Here is a 9,710-nt window from a genome sequence, read left to right on the forward strand (position 1 = left end):
CACAGCCTCTCTATTCTCTCGTGTGTTTTCAGGTCCTCTGACTGGGAAAATGTCTTTTCACAATGAGAGCAGTGGTATGTTGTCTCCTCCTGTGTATTAGTATGTTGGAAAGGCTTCTCTCCTGTGTGTGTTCTCTCATGCTTTTTCAGAGTCCCTGACCACCTAAAACTCTTTCCACACTGGGAACAGTGGTAGGGCATTTCTCCTGTGTGTATTCTCTCATGCTTTTTCAGAGTCCCTGACCACCTAAAACTCTTTCCACAGTGAGAACAGTGATAAGGCTTTTCTCCTGTGTGTATTCTCTCATGCGTTTTCAGACTCCCTGACCATCTAAAACTCTTTCCACAGTGAGAACAGTGATAAGGCTCTTCTCCTTTGTGTATTCTCTCATGCGTTTTCAGACTCCTTGACCACCTAAAACTCTTTCCACAGTGAGAACAGTGATACGGCGTTTCTCCTGTGTGTATTCTCTCATGCGTTTTCAGGACCCATAACCACCTAAAACTCTTTCCACAGTGAGAACAGTGATAAGGCTTTTCTCCTGTGTGTGTTCTCTCATGCGTTTTCAGACTCCCTGACAACCTAAAACTCTTTCCACAGTGAGAACAGTGATACGGCTTTTCTCCTGTGTGTTTTCTCTCATGCGTTTTCAGACTCCCTGACCACCTAAAACTCTTTCCACAGTGGGAGCAGTGGTGTTGGTTAGGCGTCTCTAGGTCTGTTTCCTCTGAGGAACTCTTCCCGCTGTCAGAGTCTGGTCTCTCTCCTGCCAAAAGACAAACAGATTATTTAGTTAAACAGAGAGACCTGAATGAAGCCTGTATTAAATAAAATTGTCTTCCTATGAGGTTTAATCTAGACTAGATCCCTCAATAACCTGAGGTCAGTCTTCACAACATTACATCATTAAAAATATACTTGGTGACGGTGAGATTTAAAAACAAATGATGTAGAGCTCCAAATCTAATCTCTCAGGGAATGTCATGATGTCATAATAAGAGCTCTATAATAATAGATAATGTCATGGTTACAGGCTGAACAGAGCTCTATAATAATAGATAATGTCATGTTTTAGGCTGAACAGAGATGGTTGTTTGCCATTCTGTGAGACAATTAAGTTGTGATTTTGTGGTGGGGGGACTCTGATGGTATACACATGTTACAGTTAAGCAATAAGACCCGAGGAAGTGTGGTATATGGCCAATATAGCATGGTTAAAGACTGTCCTTAAGCACGACGCAACGCAGAGTGCCTGGATACAGCCCTTAGCCGTGGTATATTGGCCATATATCACAAACCCCTGGGGTGGATTATTGCAATTATAAACTGGTTACCAACGTAATTAGAGCAGTAAAAATACATGTTTTGTCATACCCATGGTATACGGCCTGATATACCACGGCTGTCAGCCAATCAGCATTCAGGGCTTTAATCACCCATTTTAAAATGTAGCTTTAACATTATATTATCACATAAATTCTTATAGTACAGAACAACATTTTCAAGTATAGAATTTCAGTAGCATGCTGCTTAAAAACCACACATTCATTCAAAAACTTTGGACAGTTAGTGCCCGTTTTTAAGACAGTACTTACTGGTGGTAATCAAATCTCCTGACTCCTCTGTCAATATGACCGTTATCTCTCCCTCTTTCTCCTTCTTCACTCCAAAAACTGCATCCTCCTCTTTCTCTTCCTCCTCCTCTTCTTTCACTCTGAACGCGTCTTCCTCTTCTTTCACTGAAACGTCTTTCTCTTCTTCTTTCAGGGTAACAGCCTCATCCTCTACTTCTTGTTTTACTGTGACACCCTCTTCTTCCTTCTCCTCGTTCATGACAATGTTCAGCCCAAGAGCTTCTTTCTCCGACCAGCAGACCCCCTCTTCTTTAACAGGAGGGGAGTAGTTTAGGGAGCTCATGTTCAGGGATGTTAGCTAGCTAGCTATCATTAGCGACTAGGCTAGGATTCATTCGACGTCATCCAATAGGCCCGTCATCACCACCACCGCCCACAAGGTAATTGTCATTCAGGTTATCAATGGGAAGAGCATTAGCAATATGTCCTGTTTGGTAACTTGTCTCGTTCAATGGATTTACATTGGCAGGTGTAAAAAAAAAACTCAGTTGATTTCAAACTGAGGAAAAACCTTTGTAAGTCTTTAACTGTATCAAAGTCTGTGGCCTGTGATGTTGGGACAAATGATAGTCCCTTATTATACAATAGACAAAATCCACAAATTCTACAGCACAACGGCAGAGTCATGTCTTAAGTGTAAAACGAGAAAATAAAGGAGAGCCGCACACTCTAGGAGCTCAGATGCAAAAATATTTAATTTACCAACGTTTCGACAGGCAAGCTGTCTTCATCAGGGTACAATCACAGACACTGCGGGATGACTCCTTTATATATAGTGTCAAGACACACAGGTGTCTGTAATCATGGCCAAGAGTGGCCTAATATCATTGGTTAATTTCTCAAATATTAAAATGGCATAGAAAGAGCAGCATACAATAAATACAAATGGATAGCATACGATCATAGACTCACTTAACACCACACAAGCCTACAAACAACCACAATGGCAAATTTACAACAATCACAAGAATGGCTTCAGATCAAAGTCCACGTTGAGACCGAAGAGATCAAGAGTCTTTAAGTTAAAGATCCAAGCAGCCTCTCGTTTTAACAATAAATTATCAAGGTCACCCCCTCTCCTAGGGAGGGTGACATGTTCGATGCCAATATAACGCAGAGACGAAATCGAGTGGCCTGCATCCAAAAAGTGAGCCGCAACTGGGTAGGTCAAGTTTTGGCACCTAATGGTGCTACGATACTCTGAGATAAATACTTTTAATTCACGCTTTGTTTTACCCACATAATTTTTACCACAAGGACAAGTTATAAGATAAATAACTGCCTTAGTGGAGCACGTAATAACACCTTTGATTGGGATCGATTTCCCTGTTAGTGGGTGTTTGAAGGATCTGCATTCATAAGGTGAATGCACCAACTTGTAAGTCGCTCTGGATAAGAGCGTCTGCTAAATGACTTAATGTAAAATGTAAATGTATAAGTGCCATTGCATTGAGCACAGCCATTACACTTATAATTTCCATCCAGTAGGGGTGCAAATAGACATTGTTCAGGAATATCTTGGGGTGGTAAATCAGAGTGAACCAATTGGTCTCTGAGATTTCTGCCCCGCGAAAATACGACCAAGGGAAAGTCCGAAAACACATTACCGAGACTATCATCGGATTTTAGAATGTGCCAATGTTTGTGAACGATTCCCTTAATTTGTTCAGAGCGCTTTGAATAGCGGGTAGTTAGAATGCAAGAATGCGTCTTTTTGCGAGACTGCCCTTGAAAAAGGTCATGTCTGGTTTTGTTTTGAATTTTCTCAATGGCAATATTAATCTGATCATTTTTGTACCCCCTCTCCTTGAACTTTCTTTGCGTCTCAGCCATATTTCTGTCAAAATCTGATTGTTTTTTGCAAATTCTTTTGATTCGACAGAATTGGCTGTAGGGCAAACTATTTTTCAAGGGAAGTGGGTGACAACTGTCAGCCCTCAACAAACTGTTACGATCAGTAGGTGTAAAGTGTAAAACTAACAATGACTCAATAATCCTTCTGGGAATGTAATGACATCATAAAGTTATGGGCGGAGTTAGAACGTTGGCTGTCAGAAGTACAGTTATACAATGCAAAATTACTTTTAATCTGTCTGTCTGTATATTTCAAAACATGGCATTTGAGGGTGCAGTGAGATACCCCAGAGTTGGACGATACTTTTCTCATCAATCATCTTAAATATTATACTTTATTAAACCTGGAAATCAACCAATCCTCTGTTGTTAATTCAATAGAAAGGTCAAATGCTTTATTATCTAAAAGTTGAAAGTGACAGAGAGAAATAAAATGGTGCTGATGCGGGCACTTGAGATGGAGGTGTGTTCTAGTGGGTCTGGGCAGGTGTGATGTAGTTTTAATGGAGATGGAGGTGTGTTCTAGTGGGTCTGGGCAGGTGTGATGTAGTTAATGGAGATGGAGGTGTGTTCTAGTGGGTCTGGGCAGGTGTGATGTAGTTAATGGAGATGGAGGTGTGTTCTAGTGGGTCAGGTGTGATGTAGTTAATGGAGATGGGGGTGTGTTCTAGTGGGTCTGGGCAGGTGTGATGTAGTTAATGTTTCTATGATGTTGTTTGTATGTGTATGTTTTGTATTGTTTAGAAAATATCAAATAAAATATTAAAACATTTCCAATGCAAAATAACACCTCACAGTTCTATTTTTGGAGTTATTACATTAAACCAATCAGAATTTAGAAGAATGCCAAAGTCAGGTGTGAAGTAATATGGACCAGCCTATTCCCTATGATGTATACTACAACAGAAATAACTTAAAATGTATCACTTTAAATTAAACCAATAATTTGCACTCATGACTTGAGTGATTAAAGTAAACCACAATTTTGTAAATACATAATGCCATCTAACCAAATATCAAAGAATGTTAGCTATATGCAGTTATCTTAGCCAGCCAGCTAACGTTAGCTATATGCAGTTATCTTAGCCAGCCAGCTAACGTTAGCTATATGCAGTTATCTTAGCCAGCCAGCTAACGTTAGCTATATGGAGTTATCTTAGCCAACCAGCTAACATTAGCTATAAGCAGTTATCTTAGCCAACCAGCTAACGTTAGCTATTTAGCCAACTAGCTATTAGCCTAACCAGCGTAGCCAACCAGCACGGTTATGGTCAGCGAGACCAACTACCGGAGAAAAAGTTACAAAACTCCCGTAGTCTAGTTCACAGAAAACATGCTGAAAATCAGTGATGGGGAAATAACGCTTCCTGAAGCATTGATGCTTTCGAGCCAATTGTATAAAAAATTGGTTCATTACTCAAGGCTTTGAGCGACACAGAATTTAGAACAGCCACATTTTATAGATGAAGTCACACGCCGTAGCAGCGTAGCCATTACGTCATATATTAAACCACTGGCCGTGTTCGAGAGCATCAAATACATGCTGCATTGTGGGTAAGCGGTGACTGGCTGACAGATTTATAAATAATAATGAGTAGTTATTTATGATGCAAGGTGATTTGTAAATTAGTCAGTCAGCAGTCAGCAGCCACCTGCACTGTCGGCTGCAATGTCGAACGAGCCCAATACCAAACCAATCAGGTGTTCGACGAAATGATTCTTCAGACGTCATTGATCACGTGCTGCTGATAAAGTGACACTGCTTTGAATTATACCGCTTAGCGACTTCAGTACATGCCTCATAGCTCCAGTCTCAAACTTACCCAGTTCCTGTTGAAGAAGAGGAGGTCTGCTGGATGGAGAAAGAAGCTCTCGTGAAAGAGGAGGAGGAAGAGGAGGCTGTTACAATACAAAAACAAGTAGAGGGTGAGGCTGTTACAGTGAAAGAAGAAGAAAAAGACGTTTCAGTTAAAGAAGAGGAAGACGCGCTCAGAGTGAAAGAGGATGACGAAGTTTCAGTGAAAGACGAGGAGACTGACGATGAACGTAAGTTCTGTCTTAACAGAAGCACAAACTCTGTGGTTGGAAGTTGAACTGATGTGTGGTGTGCTTGGTGTTAAAGCGGAAATCTGCAATTGCTACATCCATATTTTGACTTTTACATTATTTATTTATATATATATATATATATATATTTTTATAGCCATTGATTCTTGAAGAATATAACACATGCATCATGAGCTTAGTTCAACTGTTTGCCCCATCAGAGCCCCAAATAAACTTTTTTTACTCCAATGTTTAGAAACAATGTAAATTAACACTGTATAGCCTCAACATGGTTAAAACTATAATGTTGATATCATGGATGGTCAGTCCTTTCATCCATAGTCTGTCTATGAATTTGAGACTCGTTAAATTTCTCCAGCCCCATAATCATCTTATTACCAAAACAGTGGTGGAATTACAACTTTGTTATTGGTTGAACTGCAGATTGGTTGGTTGATTGATTGTTGTGTCGCTTTTTTAAAGGGGCAACCTAGTTTTTAAACAAACAAAATGGCTGCCCAGAGTCCTGAGCTGTGTTAGAATACTCATACTAACCGCACTATTTGTGATGTTAATAGAGTATATAGTCTGCTTATTGGTCATAGTATGATGTAGTTAAGTATGCCAAAAGTTCCCGGATGTCGTACTAAATTCGCCAAAATACGAAGTATACACGCAGTACTTTAGGGCCCATAATGCAATTCTTCAGGAAATGGTTGTGGCTTAAACGTTTTCAGATTTTATGAAAATGGGGGAAAATATGCAGCCGAAGTCCAACGAGAGAGCGGATACAAATGAACTGTTGAATAATTATGACAAATGTTGAGCAATGTAATAAAGTACTGACTTTTCAAATAAGTTACCTTACACGTTACATGACTATTGTTGTTCACTTGACAATCTTAAGACAAATGTCAAATAATGAACATTCATTACAGACGTCATTGTTTGTACAACATCATGGCTACACATCACCTTTTACAGTGGATTTCTGCTGTTGTGGGCCTTAAACCATCTGTCTGACTTGCTGTTCACACAGGAGAGAGACGTGACTATCGTGGATCCTCTGGGGGGCCTCAACAACCTCATGATGCTGATGAGGCAGAGAAGAGTCTCTCCACGTTGAAACACCAGCAGAGAACCACAGGGAAGAAATCTCATTGCTGCTCTGACTGTGGGAAAGGTTGCACATCTTCATCAGAACTTAAAATACACCAGAGAATACACACAGGAGATAAATCTTATAGCTGTGATCAATGTGAGATGAGATTTACCAAATCAAGCAATCTGATAAGACACCAGAGAACACACACAGGAGAGAAGTCTTATACCTGTGATCAATGTGGGATGAGTTTTACTACACCAAGCAATCTGACTGTACACCAGAGAACACACACAGGAGAGAAGCCTTATATCTGTGATCAATGTGGGAAGAGTTTTACTACATCTAGCTCTCTGACTATACACCAGAGAAAACACACAGGAGAGAAACCTTTTAGCTGTGATCAATGTGGGATGAGTTTTGGCCAATCTGGAGCGCTGACAGTGCACCAGAGAACACACACAGGAGAGAAACCGTATAGCTGTATTCAATGTGGGAAGAGTTTTACTCAGCCAAACAGCCTGATAGTACACCAGCGAACACACACAGGAGAGAAATCTTATAGCTGTGATCAATGTGGGATGAGTTTTACTACATTTTGCTCTCTGACTGTACACCAGAGAACACACACAGGAGAGAAACCTTATAGTTGTAATCATTGTGAGAAGAGTTTTCCTACATCTAGCCAGCTGACTTCACACCAGAGAACACACACAGGAGAGAAACCTCATAGCTGTGATCAATGTGACAAGAGATACTCTGATAAAAGATCTCTGATCAAACATCAGAAAATACATACATGAAGAAGTTGTTTCATGATATCAATGAAATAATGTCACAATGTAGAATGTTTAAACATTGTAGTAGGAGTATTTTAATGATGTCACAATGTAGAATGTTTTAACATTGTAGAAGGAGTATTTTAATGATGTCACAATGTAGAATGTTTTAACATTGTAGAAGGAGTATTTTAATGATGTCACAATGTAGAATGTTTTAACATTGTAGAAGGAGTATTTTAATGATGTTCTACCTTTTTCGTTTGCCCTGTTCAATTGATTGCAGCATGATATGGATATTAGCCTCAGGGGAAAATCCAGGCCCTGAATTGAAAGAGTATTATTTAACAAAAAGTGACTAACAAAAAAAGAGCTGTGTTACACTTACTGCATTGGTGACCCACTTTAATCAATTTGCAGCACTTCAAAATGTAGCTAGCTGTTTTCTACAAGTTGAAAAAGCTGCTTGTTTAAAAAAATACATGTAATATGATAATTGTTGCAGATGTTTGTGTATATACACAGATGAAAGCAGTATAATAAATTGGTCGACAATCAATTTTATTAACAATCTGACATCACTCCAGTATTTCTTGACAACATTCAAATGCTAATTGTCTTTATTCCACTACTGAAGAAGCATGACTCAAATCACCTCATATTTCAAACATCCAGCCTGACAAAAGATACATGTTTTATTATTCCATGCCTCACCATTAAGTTAATTATTGCCAATACATATTAACAAAGGGGTGAACATTTGGTTTTGATTTTCATATTTACAATCATGTAACATTTAGTAATCATAATTATTTATGCAATCAGCTGACCATTTTTGGGTATAATTATATTGAAGTTGTTACCCTTCTTTTAGAATATCAGGATTAATTCTCAGATGTGCCAACCCAAATGTACCAGAGCATGACATTGGGGAATGGGCCCTGATCCAACAACATGCCTATCGAGTGAACCCTGAAAAGAGAGAGAAGCTCCGAAGTGAGGTGGAAAGTGACTACGGATATTGCAGGTGTTGGTTGCTGATTGTCTCAAGGGTGGGCAGTCAGCAAGTTTTGCGTTTAGCCAGTGCGTTGCCATGGATCTCAAGAGTTCTAGAACTAAGTGCGTTTTAGGAAGACGAGAGTTCTAGAAGCTTGTGGGGGAAAAATATAGGATCTATTTGTTGTCTTAATGGAGAAAGTGTTACATTTATGTTTTGAGGTTGGACTTTATCACGTTTAGCACGTATAACTCGTTAGCTCGTTGGGCGCACTGATTGGTGTCACCTCGTTAGTCAGTATGTGTTACACCTGTGCTGGCTTGTCCATCTCGTTAGTGGGAAGGTGTTTCACCTGAGCTGGTCCAGTTTCTATTTAAGAGTGTCTGGTCCAGTGCTCCAGTTGTCTTGATAGATGTGGAGAGTCAACACCTTAGTTGCTGCACCTTTTTGGTTTGCTTCCTGTCTTTAAGTTTGGTGTGGGTTTTTCATTTGTTTTCCTCTTCTTGGGCAGATTTAGTGGGTCTCGTGGTGGGTGTCTTATGTCCCAGTTGTTGGTACTAGTCAACTTTCAGTGGACACTGAGAGCAAAACTGCAACATTATGTTGTAATAGTTTTATTGGATCAAATGGTTGTTTTATGCAACAGAATAGAGGGTTCTTAGAACTATTGTGTCTGTGTTCTACTGAGGATGGGCCTCTGGGAGAAAACACTGACAGGAGATTTACAATGTCTTTTGGGTGATAAGACCTAAAGAGACCACATTCCAGAGCATGAGTTAATGTTTCTGTTCTATCTGGTACCAGGGAGAGATGACCTCAGGGCCAGACCCTAGTCTCTACACAGAGTACTGTTTTTACAGCAGATACTGTCTGCTGAGAATTATAAGTATCTTTCATACAAATCTTAACCTTGTGACCCGTTCTATACATCTGTTGTTGGTCATGTAGGTTGAAAGGGGTGTATCTTGGCTATAAAAGACCTTTGTACTTTTGTCTCGTGGCTCTCAAAAAATCATCTGGGAGTGATTTGTCGACCAGCCATCATTATCGTAGAGCACTCAATTGATTCACTTTATATGTGTGCGTTGTATTGACCTGCTCCCTTATTAATAAGTGAATAAAGATTTAGTTTAAGAATAACTCTGACTTGTGTGATAAGTTTGTCTCATTTGATATGAAAGAAAATAACCACATTTGGCGATGAGGATGTGAATCTTCACTTGGTGACGCCCCTGACGGACCTGGGTAAATGGTGCATGAGGGATCCCTTTATTAACATGGGATCTCAGGGAGACCTG

The sequence above is a fragment of the Salvelinus namaycush genome, unplaced genomic scaffold, assembly GCF_016432855.1.
Source record: "Salvelinus namaycush isolate Seneca unplaced genomic scaffold, SaNama_1.0 Scaffold23, whole genome shotgun sequence".
Lineage (NCBI taxonomy): Eukaryota > Metazoa > Chordata > Actinopteri > Salmoniformes > Salmonidae > Salvelinus > Salvelinus namaycush.